This window comes from Thamnophis sirtalis, unplaced genomic scaffold (genome assembly GCF_051295495.1).
Source record: "Thamnophis sirtalis isolate CommonGarterSnake01/CBP01778 unplaced genomic scaffold, rThaSir2_p1.2 scaffold_8, whole genome shotgun sequence".
NCBI classification, from domain to species: Eukaryota; Metazoa; Chordata; class Lepidosauria; order Squamata; family Natricidae; genus Thamnophis; species Thamnophis sirtalis.
In genome coordinates this window covers 53,216,603-53,230,021 of record NW_028261388.1, presented here as the reverse complement: position 1 = coordinate 53,230,021, position 13,419 = coordinate 53,216,603, and positions in this window count along the sequence as shown.

Sequence of the window (13,419 nt, the reverse complement as noted above, 5' to 3'; positions counted from 1 at the left end):
GCTGACAGCCCCTCTGGCCAAGCCCAACAGCCAGGAATTATTAGAGGAGCTTATCAAAAAGCAATAAAAGGAGGTCTAGATGCCTCTGATCTGCAGGACATTGAGCTATTTCCAGTCATATACCGGACTACACCAGCAGGCATTGTTTTTGAATGGGAACCCGTGCCTCTGGTAATGATTAAAGAATTAAAAAATGCGGTAAAGGATTATGGAATTACCAGCCACTACTCCAGAGGACTTCTTAATTCTCTAGCAGGTGCCTATCAACTGCTACCGCAGGATAGGAAAGACTTGGCTCGGATGTTGCTTAATGGAACCCAGTATGTGGTGTTTGAGTCCGAGTACAAAAGGGAAGTCATGAATAGGGCGACACGGCCAGGGGCCCAGTGGACCATGGAACAATTATTTGGGGAGGGTGCCTTTGCCACACTCCTCACCCAGGCGCAGGTCTTAACACCCATTGCTTTTCTGCTTGTCAACGAATGTGTATTGGCCGCCCTGTCTCGTGTAGATGAATCTGGTACCCCGATTCAATCCTTTTCTGCCATAAGATAAACTGCAACGGAATCTTATTCTGATTTTATTAACCGCCTACAAAAGGCAGTGGAGAGACGAATTTCTAACAAGGAAGCAGCTGCTTAAATTCTTATGAAATTGGCATTTGAACATGCGAACGTGGACTGCCAGTCTGTCCTTAAACCTTTGGCATCCGGCCCGGCGCCAACCCTTGCTGATTATCTCAAGACTTGTCGTATCGTCGGAACTAATGCCTTCCAAATGGATACATTGGCAGCCGCGCTGCAAAAGGGAAATCAACCCCAGGGCACCTGCTTTAACTGCAGGAAGCCCGGACATTTTAAAAAGCAGTGTCGAGCCCCCGGAGGGGAGGCTGCGCGTCCCACAAAAAACACAGGGATGAAACCAAATACAGTTTGCCAAAAATGTAAGAAGGGCTATCATTGGGCAAATCAATGCCGATCAAACCAATCCAATCAGGGAAACTAGATAGGGGGTGTGCGGCTAACCCCCTCCCCAAGGCTGCCTCCTCTCCGCCAGAACAACGAATGCCCATTAGGGGCCAGTCCCGAATTGATTTACAATTTGTAAATGCGGTTTCGGTAGATTTTCCTAATTTGCTCACAATGGCTGAAACCCATATTCATGGGCCCCTGCCCCCTGGCATGGTGGGAATGATACTCCCTCATTGTTTGGCTCAGAAGAAGGGGACATCGGTCATCCCCACTATGGTCGATTCGGACTCTACCGCCCCTGTTCAAATTCAATTTTATACAAATGTCCCAATTGAGTTTCAAAAGGGAGATTCCATTGCCCAACTTGTGTTATTCCCCTGTGCGGAAGCGCCACTATCTTGCGGCGATCCCTCCATGTCCCTTTTTGAAGGCTCCCCTGAATTATTGGCTTTGACACAAAAAATCACACCCAATAAGCCTATGATGCCACTATTAATTAATGGCACCCTATTTTCTGGTCTTGTAGACTCCGGTGCTGACGTTTCTGTCATAAGGACCGCCGAATTGCCTTCCTCATGGCCGTTGGAAGCCTCACCGGCAGTTAGGGGAGTAGCAGGGACCCGACCTGCAAGAGTTAGTCGAGATTGGCTTACGGCACAACGCGTTATGAAAGGCATCTCGGCGAAATTCAAACCAGTGGTTTTGCCGCTTCATACTAACTTGTGGGGTAGGGACCTACTTTTTCAATTTGATGCTAAATTAATATTGGAGGATTAATAATGCCGCACTTGATGAAATTGACTCTTGTCTTCAACCCCTGTTTGGGTTGATCAATGGCCCTTGACAAAAGAAAAATTACAGGCCTTAGATAATTTGGTAAAAGAACAATTGGCATTGGGTCATGTGGAACCCACCACTAGCCCATATAATACTCCTGTTTTTGTGGTAAAGAAAAAATCAGGAAAGTGAAGATTGATTCATGACCTCTGAGCTGTGAATAATGTTATTAAACCTATGGGCCCCCTCCAATGTGGGATGCCCAACCCAAATTTAATTCCTTGTAATTATGATCTTGTTGTAATTGATCTTAAGGATTGTTTTTTTACCATTCCCCTCCATAGCAAGGATAAACAACTTTTTGCATTTTCTTTGCCCCAGCTTAATATGTCCTGTCCCACTCCTCGCTATCAGTGGACAGTTCTTCCGCATGGAATGCTTAATAGCCCTACCATGTGTCAGGCTTTTGTGGATTTTGCATTACAACCTTTCTGTAAATCTCATCCTACTTTTTTGGTTTACCATTATATGGATGACATTTTGGTTGCGGCTCCTGGCCCAAAGGGTACAGTACAACTTGTGCTATCGGAGCTTGTTACATTATTGGCCACGTTTGGTCTTCAAGTAGCCTCAGACAAGATTCAGACCCATGAACCTTTTTCCTACTTAGGCCATAAGGTTTTGGCCCCGTATTCATCTCCGGTAGTACCCTTCATCAAAATACTCTCGCCTTTGACTTTGGTTGCCTTGCAGCAAATTTTAGGCACCATAAATTTTGTAAGACCCTTTTTGGCTCTTACCACCACGCAATTAGCCCCATTATTTATGGCATTAAAAGGACCTTTAGGCCCCTCTTCTATTGTAATTCTTACTCTGGCCCAGGAGCAAGTGTTTAGTTTAATAAATGAGGTAATGACCACCCGTTGGGTGAATCGAGCTCTACCAGACCACCCACTCTCATTGGCAATCTTTGCTACTCCTCTGTTACCCACTGGGGCGCTTATACAATGCCATGACAAAAAGTTTACGTTGTAGAATGGTTACATGTTGGAATTCATTCTGGGTGTTTGTGTGCAGGGCAGTTTCTGCTGCCTGAAACACACATACACAGGGATGCAAAAACATCGCACCAGAAACATCTTTCCGGCCTAACGGTCAGGACTCACTATGCAGCCTCATGTAACATGAACTATGTGAGCCAGTTACTCCCACACCTGTCCTTTCTCCCCCCTATGCTGTGCTGTAACTTTCTATTCCCCCTCTCCCCCTCCCAATGCCATGCAGCTTGTAACTTTCTATTCCCCCTTTGCCCACCCTTTGCCATGGTGTGACTTTCTATTGGTTTATTTGTAGAATGCTGTGATTTTTCATTAGTTTACTTGTACCATGTGTGATTATATATGCCTTTTGATACGCTCCTTTTTGATGACGCTGTAACTAACTTTTTCTAATAAAAGAGCCCTTCGATGTTCATTTGAAGCTTAGCTCATCCCAAGGAATTCTGTCTGGTGTTTTCCTTTCAATTTGGCCAAGGACACATGAGCAGCCCTCCAGTGTGGCAACAACGCCGCAACTGGTGACCCCAACATGATCTTGCTGATCAAGCACGTCGCCTCATCCGTCTCACTTGGCACCCCCGTGCTTACCGGCGAAGGAACGCCCTTTGCATACCAGGACCGGCCGTCGCAGACGGAGCATCCTCCCAGAATCGTGAGTTATGGGGGAAGAATTCTCTAAGCCCCAGGTTGCACATCTTTTTGAACTTAGAGAATTGACCAAGTCCTCAATATTAATCTTAAAAAGTTCTCCCCATCCCTTCAAAAAAAGATCTTACTAACCTTCTCAGGTACATTTATCAAAATTGTCCCACATATCCTGATAAGGGTTCAATTCGAACAGCCATTTGGGTAAAATTAGGAAAGTATTTCCATGACCCTCCAAGGGCACCACCAAAAATACTTTCCACTTGGCGGATCGTCATGGAATGTTTAAAAGTTCATGAAAAAGCCATGATGGGGGGACCAGACCCCCCCGCCATATTTGGAAACCTCTTCACTAAATTCACCCTCTGAATCCAAGGCTTCCTCCTCCCTTGTGTGCATGCCTCTGTCACCCTCAGCCCCTGAAGCTCCTCAGCATTCAGAAACGCCACTGGCTTCTTCTGTGACACCCTTTCGTGAGGGTGTCATAGCTGCAGCTGTAAGGGAAGGTTTTCAACAAGGGGACATCCCTTTAGAGGATGCTTCTGCCTGTTTTCCAATTGAAATGATTCCGGACCCAAATAATCCGGGCCAAAATATTACAAATTATGTCCCCATCCCTTACAAAGTTCTCAGGACCTTAAGTCTGCTGTCTCCTCGTATGGGATCACCTCTCCGTATGCACAAGGGTTGTTTGAAACCACAGCTAATACTTACACTATGACTTTAGAAGACTGGAAACTGTTGTGTGGTATGCTGATGACCCCTTCCCAATATTCTATTTGGTGGTCTCAATATTCAAATTCAAAAAGCCATTCACAGGGGTTTACCTGCTCTTGTGACCGATGCTCATTTGTATGGCACAGGTGCCTTTCTCACGGCTCAACAGCAGGTTACCTCTCCAGCGGCTGCTTTTACCATAATTTCTCAAGCAGCCATGGCAGCCTTGAAAAAGGTGGATGAGATGTCATCCGCCCCCCTAAAATCTTTTTCTAAAATTATACAGGGCCCAAATCAGGCATACTCTGACTTTGTTGATGACCTGCAAAAGGCGTTGACACGTCAAATTGAAAATGTTGATGCTCAAAATGAATTGCTCATGATATTGGCTTATGAACATGCTAATTCGGATTGTCAAAAGGTTCTGCACCCTCTTGAGAAGAAGGCGGGGCTTGGCAGTGAGAAGACGGAGTTTCAGGCTATTCCTGAAATTCCCCTATTCCGAAGGAAATTGGACGGGTCGTTTCGGACCCAAGCTGTCCCGGAGAGACAGTGAAAGGTTGGAGGAGATCCAGTGACCTCAGAGACGTTCGCAAAGTCTCTGGGGGGGGGGGGCTTGGAATTTAACCTCCTTTGCCAGTTCTTTCTGGATTAGCTGTAAGGTAACCGAAACTGCAGGTTGCCCCTAAGAATGGTGGGAGTGTTTTCAACTGGTAAGCTGATTTTATTACTCAAAGAGATACGGTCCGCATTAAAATTTAAGCTAATTGAAACCAAAGAACAGAAGAATCTAGCGGCGAATTGGGATTTTTTTAATGGGTTTATGGCCGGTGGTTACCCTATTTCTTAAATGGTTTGAATGCTATTTATGTGGATAAAGGAAAGATTATTTCAACATTCCCTCTGACTCTCCTTAAGTGGGCTGCAAACCAATTTACTATAATTTGGCTTCTAATAATTTGATACTTTTATTACTTGGCTGTGTTGGTCTAAGATCAGATAAGATTGCACAGCTCCCAGCGTGTTCTTACTTGCAAATATCTTAAAGCTTCTAGCTGCGTCACAACATGGCGTCTATACATGCTTCAAATGATTCGTTTTAAATGATTTTCTCCGCATTTCAAAAGTTGTTTGACACATATGTAAGATTTGAAAAAAAGCTGGACTATTTGTTGTTTTTAACATTAAAATATGAAGAAAAAAGTGAGAACGTTGAATGTTTGAATGTTCCTGAAATACAAATGAAGAATATCAGAAATGAAGTTTCTCAACTTGCTGACACGCCGGGCGTCTGATTTACTTCGGAGGGAGAAAGAGATGCAACGCTTGAAAGGGGGGCAGCCATACAGAAGATTTATTTCAAAAGACAGAGCGCAGGAGGAATGAGAAGCATTAAAGATTCTATACTTTATGAAACATCATTTGCAGAATTTTCGATACCACCCTTGAAAATTAAAGACAAGCTGAAAAGTGCAACAAGCGTAGGACAACGTTTTTACATCAGAAGCATCCCAAGCAAAAAGGTGCAAAGATATTCCTGTTTGGACTTGCTTATAAAAACGTTTGGTGAACTTGTTCCACGAATGGCAATAGGACTAAGGAGGTTTTGTTATTGGAGAGACATAGGCTGATAGATGGAAGAATACAATTCAAAATTAGCTAAATCTAATTACTCTTATTTGTAATAGACATAGCTGGATAATAATTGATATTGATAGTAATGTATATAATGTGGAGTTGATATGATAAATAATAATTGGATATGAGAAGGGAAAGTTGGAAATATTTTTGGACCATATACAAAGGTTATTAATCACAATAATTATCACTATTAAAAAATAAAATAAAATATATACAGTTAAATGTTAACTAATATGGGGAAAATGTTACGATATACGATATAATTACATAAAGGGAGAATGATAATAAACTATACTGCATGGAAGATGGAATTTTTGGTATTAAATATTATGGATGTTCAGCTAAAACAGGATATGAGGATTTGATGTTAATAGAGGATTTTACAAACAAGTAAATGAAATGTCAGCATGTGGTTATGGATTAAATCTTTGGCATAGTTAAGGATGAAGGATGTCTAAATAACTGTAGTCAACTAAAAGTGGAGGTATAATGATGTCAATATGATAAACATTTGAGTTAAGATATTTGAATTAATATGAATTAATGGAAGAGATGCACCAAAACATGTTGTAACCAGCTGATATACTTTTTTTATATTATATACCTGTGTTGTTGGTTTTTTTTCATTTTTTTTCTTTTGTTTTTCTTTTTTCCCCCCTGCCTTGTTTTTTGTTCTTTTTGTCTTCTTTGTTTTTTTATTTTTATTTTATTTTTTTCTTTTCCTACTGGTGTGGGCATGTGTTGTTTAAGTAACAAAAATAATAATTATTATTATTATTTAATAACAACAATATGGTAAACATTTGAGTTAAGATATTTGAATTAATATGAATTAATGGAAGAGATGCACCAAAACATGTTGTAACCAGCTGATATACTTTTTTATAATATATACCTGTGGGGTTTTTTTTGTTTTTTGTTTTTTTTGTCTTCTCTGTGTTTTGATTTTTTCCTTTCTCACTGGTGTGGGCATGTGTTGTTTAAGTAACAAAAATTATTATTTTTTTAAATAACAATTGTAGTCAAATGAAAATGGATATATGATGATGGTGACATGTATGAATATTTGAGTTAAAATGCTCGAGTTAACATGAATTATGTTTGTTGACTGTGGAAGAGATGCACAAAAGTCTATTTGTAACCAACTGATACACTTTCTATAGCATGTAAAGAAGGATGTTGTATTTGTTTTAAATTAAAAATTAAAAATTTTTAATTAAAAAAAGGTTCTGCACCCTCTTGTGAGCAAACCTGATGCCACCATTGCCGACTACCTGAAGGCTTGTCGGGTGGTTGGCACTAACACCTTTAACATGGAAACCTTGGCCATGGCCATTCAGGGAGCTTCCCGAAATAATCCTAAATCAGGCAACTGTTTTAATTGTGGGAAGCCTGGCCATTTTCGCTCAGTGCCGTGCACCCGGGGGTGGGGCCGCTGCCGCAGGCTCTCGCCCACTGAAGCCAAAAACTGTCTGTCCTGTTGCAAAAGGGGACTTCATTGGGCAAATCAATGTCGCACAAACCCCATGCCTAAACCTGACTCACAGTTGGGAAACTAATCCTGGGGCATTCAGCTAGCCCCACACAAAAGGCTGATTCTTATTTTCCTTTTTATTTCAATCTCTTGGCAAGTGAATCAATTGATGCCCCAATGCCTGGCTCTTCTTATTTTCTTCCGGTCATCCCGGCTACCTCTCTTCCATTACCCCCTACGATGCCTCTCTTGGTCTTTCCTCATCATGATTTCATGTCTCAAGGAGTTCTTGCTACTCCCTTTCTTACTGACTCTTCTGATTTCTCTTCTGTTGCTTTGATTTTTATTCCTAATGTCCCAATGCATGTTCCCGAGGGATCTCTGATGGCCACGGCCATTCCAATGATTACCAAGACAACCATGAAGCCATGGCTATAGAAAAAACAATGAAACATGCCCGCCCCTCAGCTAAATTTCAAATTAAGGGCCGCTCCTTTCTTGGTATTTTAGATACCGGAGCGGACTTTTCGGTCATCCGTGAGGAGGAGTGGCCACCTGATTGGCCTACTGAAGCGTCTCCCGCAGTCCGTGGTGTAGACGGCGTCCAAACGGCAAAAATCAGTAAGCATTGGCTATCAGTTGTTTCTACTGATTCTTCTGTAGTAGCCCATATCAAACCTGTCATTTTGCCCCTTCATATTAATTTGTGGGGCCGTGATCTTATGCATCAATTTAATGCCAAACTAATCTTGCAGTAACTGCTTTCTATTTTGTTTGTCATGTCTTCTTCTGCCTTGCTTTCTGATCCTTTGCGACTAACTTTAAAAACTGAAACCCTTGTCTGGGTCGATCAGTGGCCATTAACTCAGGAAAAGCTCAAGGCTTTAACAGAACTAGTGCAGGAACAATTACAAAAAGGACACATTGAGCCATCCCTGAGCCCGTATAACACCCCAGTGTTTGTTATAAAAAAGAAATCTGGTAAATGGCGTTTTTTGCATGATTTGCGGGCTGTTAATAAAATTCTCCAACCCATGGGAGCGCTGCAGTGTGGCCTCCCCAATCCAAATTTGATTCCCCAAGAATGCGATCTCATGATTATTGATTTAAAAGATGCCTTTTTTTCTATACCACTCCATGAAAATGATCACAAACTGTTTGCATTTACTGTTCCGGAATTTAACAATTCCAAACCTGCTTCTCGCTTTCAATGGACAGTCCTGCCTCAGGGAATGCTCAACAGCCCCACTATGTGTCAATATTTTGTAGATAAAACTTTGCAGCCGTATCGGACGGCACACCCTCACTTTTTAATTTACCACTATATGGATGATATCTTAGTAGCGGCATGTGGGCTCCCAGGTACGGTTTTAGCAACATTACCTTTTCTGACTAACCTTCTCCATAAAAATGGCCTGCACATAGCTCCAGAAAAGGTTCAAACAGCACAACCTTTTTTGTACCTGGGTCATAAGCTTTTGGCTTCTCATGCTGCTCCTGCACTGCCAAAATTGGACCTGCCACATACTCCCACATTAGTACAGTTACAGCAATATTTGGGCTCCATTAACTGGGCACGCCCATATATGGGGCTCACAACCCCTCAATTGGCTCCGTTGTTTTCTGCATTAACAATGGGCAAAAACCCTGCAGATGCTATTAAATTAGATGAAACACATCAGCAAGTTTTAAAAGAGGTAAATGAGGCCCTTGCTCAAATTTGGGTGGATCGTCTTCAGGACAACACCCCCTTAGCTTTCATTATATGTAACACTCTTGGGCTCCCAACAGGAGCCGTGGTGCAAAAAACTTCAAAATTATTAATTATTGAATGGGTACACTTGTCTCACACCCCAGAATCCACTATTTCTCAGAAACCTACCCTTTTTGCAGCTCTAATTACAAAAGCCTGTGTCAGAACAAAGTTGTTGGCCGGAATTGAACCTTCCACGATTTTTGTCCCTTGTTCTTTATCAACTTGGGAGACTTTACTTGCTAACTCGGAAAAAATTTAATTCGCACTTGCTGACTGGCCAGGTGAGATTTCTTGCCATGCACCTCCCGACCCTAGATTGGCTCTTTTGAAAACTGTTCCCCTGCAATGGCACACTCCATATTCCCCTCTCCCGCTTCCTCAAGCCATGACTATTTTTGCTGACGGAAGCAAAACATATGGTGCTTGTGCCTGGCAGCAGAATGGTTGGTGGTGCACAAAAATTACCTCCCCCCCGCAGACTTCCGCTCAGCGTGCGGAGCTTGCTGCCTCTATTTTGGCTTTTTCTACTTTTCCAAATAAACCCTTTAACTTGATTTTGGATAGCCTCTATGTAACTCAGATTGTGAAATCAATCTATGAGGCCTATCTTTCTCCCTCATTGGAACCACAATTACTCTCGCTCTTTTTATCTTTGCAAAAGTTAATTTCTGCTCGCACTCATTTTTTTCATGTTTCCCACATCCGAAGCCATCAGCCCTTCCCTGGGCCTCTCCAGGAAGGCAATGATGTGGCTGACGCTGCAGCAGTGGCTGCTGCCAACTCTTTTTCTCTTTTAACCTTGACAGCTCCCACTCCATGGGAGAGTCATTCCTACTTTCATCAAAACAAGAAAGCGCTCATGAAACAATTTGGCATTACTGCAAATGAGGCCTCTGCCATTGTTCAACAATGCCCTACCTGTAGCTGGCAAGCGCATTCCCTCCCTATGGGAGTTAATCCCAGAGGGACAGAATGTTGCCAAATTTGGCAAATGGATGTGACTCAATATCCATCCTTTGCTCCTTGGAAGTATCTACATGTAATCATAGATACATTCTCTGGCTTCTTGTTTGCTACCCCACAAAGGGGGGAAGCCACAAAACATGTTATCAACCACTGCATTCGAACATTTGCATCTCTGCCTAATTCCTATGTTTCTCCCTCTTTGGACGACTCTCTCCTAAGCCTTTTTCTTACCCTTCAACTCCTTTTGCAATGTCCTGTTTGTCCCTTCTTCCCCGCCCATATTCGTAGCCACTTGTCTTTTCCGGGCATGCTTCAAGAGGGCAATGCCCGGGCAGATGGAGCTGCTTCTGCAGCCTCCTCCATTTTAGTCCTTTCCCCGATTACTCCATGGGATAGTCATGCCTATTTTCATCAGAATAAAAAAGCTCTTATGAAACAATTTCCTCTTTCAGCTCAGGAGGCTTCAGCCATTATTCAACAATGTCCTACCTGTAGCCTTCAAGCACATGCAGTTCCCACCAAACCCTCGGGGTACGCAAAGTTGTCAATTGTGGCAAATGGACGTGACTCAATATTTGCCATTTGCCCCTTGGAAATATTTACATGTTTCCATTGACACCCATTCAGGCTTTATTATGGCCACCCCCCAACGGGGTGAGGCCACCAAACATGTTATTAATCATTGTATTCGGACTTTCTGTATTTTGGGTAACCCAACAGAGTTGAAAACTGATAATGGCCCGGCTTACACTAGTTCCGCCTTTGTGGCGTTTTGCCATCGCTGGTCCATTATCCATAAATTTGGTATTCCTTATAACTCCACTGGTCAAGCGATTGTGGAACGAGCTAATCAAATTTTGAAAACTGCTCTTGCTGCACACTCCAAAAATAAAGGGGAAAATAACCCCGGCTTACCTGTAATACAAAATGTTTTAAATCTTACTCTTTACACTCTCAACTTTCTTAATGTTACCGGCACCCCGGGTCTCAGGCATTTTTCTGCTTCTCCCGCAGACTCTCCACGTCCAGAAGTGTACTACCGATGTCTGCCGGACCCGTCCTGGGAAGGTCCTGCCTCCCTCATTACTTGGGGCCGTGGTTACGCCGCAGTTGAAGACCATGGTGAAATTATCTGGACACCTGCTCGCTGTGTTCGGCCTTACATGGTGCCTGCTGACGCTCCCACGGTGTAGTACACATGACTTGGGGACCTGGGGTCCCAATCCTTATTTACAGGACTTGAAGAAGGTTTCACACCTTTTTAATTTAACTAATTGCTGGATTTGCTTACATATTCCGCCTGATAGCAAAGGTAGCATGGTGTTACACGCTATTCCCTTTAATGAAACAGGATGGAAACAAGCTACGTGGCCTAGAACGCAAAGTTTGCTCGGCATCACATATGCTGTAGCCACCCATGTGCAGGAACCTGCTCATTACTGTTTTTCAAGCACAGGCCGATGGACGAATGCAGCATATCTTGGCAACTACACTAAGACTCTGATTCCGTGGAATGGATTGGCTACTTGTTGTAATGCTATTAATACAACAGCGCCAGATGGAGTCAATAAATACTGGGCTTGCAGTCAAATGCAGATCATGGTACAGTTTGCCAACTCCTCGAAAAAAGGAACTTATGACATACCTAATATGTGGCTCATATGTGGTAGAAGGGCTTACCGACAGACTCCACGAAATTGGCAAGGCGTATGTACGTTGGGATTGTTGGTCCCAGATATATATGCTGTGAAAGAATTACCTAGTGGAAGAATTCGAAATAAATGAGACACCTTCTCCGAATCCCCCCTGATGTTGGGAGGATCATCCTGGACTCAATTTTCTAGAGGTGTTCTCCCTCCACTAGGTGTTGCTATGAATTATAGAGATTTGCATAAGTTAAATAATTGGACAAGAATACGACATTTGAAGCCCATGTCCAGGATCCGTCTGTGTGTGGTGGCTCTTGATGCATTGATTCCAGCCTCAGTCTACTCCTTGTGAAAGTCCCCAACACTTTTGATTGCCCTTTTCCTGACAATCCTCTCCAGGCTGTGGTCATCCCTGCTGCTTGTGCACCTTTTTCTTCCACACTTTTCTCTTCCACATAACTTTCTATTAATGTGGTTTGATACGACACTTTGGGAATATCCAACTTTTGCAATTACCCTTTGAGGCTTTCCCTCCTTATGGAGGGTGTCAATGATGGTTTTCTACACAACTGTCAGGTCAGCAGTCTTCCCCATGATTGTGAGTCCTACTGAACCAGACTGAGACCATTTAAAGCAGTGGTAGTCAACCTGGTCCCTACAGCCCACTACTGGGCGTTCCAGTTTTCATGGTGGGAGGTAGGGGTTTGCTGTAACTCTTGCTTTATAAATTTTATAAAGTAAAGTTACTTCCCTACTTTATAAATCACCATTACTGTGGAACTGGTGGGCGTTTAGAAATGTTTACTACTAACAGAGATACAAAAGTGGGCGGTAGGTATAAAAAGGTTGACTACCCCTGATTTAAAGGCTCAGGAACCCTTTGCAGGTGTTATGGCTTAATTAGCTGATTAGAGTGGGACACTGAGCCTAGAATATTGCACCTTTTCACAATATTCTAATATTCTGAGATTGTGGATTTGGGATTTTCAGGAGCTGTAAACCATAATCATCACAATTATGACAAATCACGGCTTGAACTATCTTGCTTTGCATGTAATGAGTATCTCATATATTAGTTTCACCTTTTAAGTTGCATTACTGAAATAAATGAACTTTTACATAATATTCTAATTTTTTGAGTTTCACCTGTATTTTATGTCTCATTATTTGCATTCTCCCATTTCTATCTAGAGAAAGCTTTTTGACCTATTGGATGAATCTATATTTGACCCTGAAGAATTTTCTGACTAAGAGACAAGATTTGTAATGAGGCAAACTTTATTATGCATGACTTTGGAACCTAAACATTTCAGTCATTAATCTTGTTAATAATGTCGCAATAACTATAGTGCAATAGTTAACATTGCCCAGTTATAACTCTAAAAGTGCAAAATATACCAGCTCAGCAAATCACATGCTAGCAAGGTCATGCTCAATACCCTATAAGCTAGGCTTCAGCAATGTGAACTGAGGACTACCAGAGGTACAAGCTAGATTTCAAAGAGGCAAAAAATCTAAAGTGCCAACATTTGCTGGGTTATAGATAAATCAAGGGAATTCTAGAAAAACATCAACTTCTGCTTGATGTAGATCACAGCAAACTTTGACAGGTTCTTAAAGAAATGGGAGTACCAGACCACCTTACCTGCTGAGTTTGGTTGAAACTTAGTAGGTGGTGCAAATGAAGGGCAATAAGATCTTGGTTCTGTAGAATAGACCAGCTCAGGCTTTAATGGCCGTTTGATTAAGGTTGGGGAACTATTAA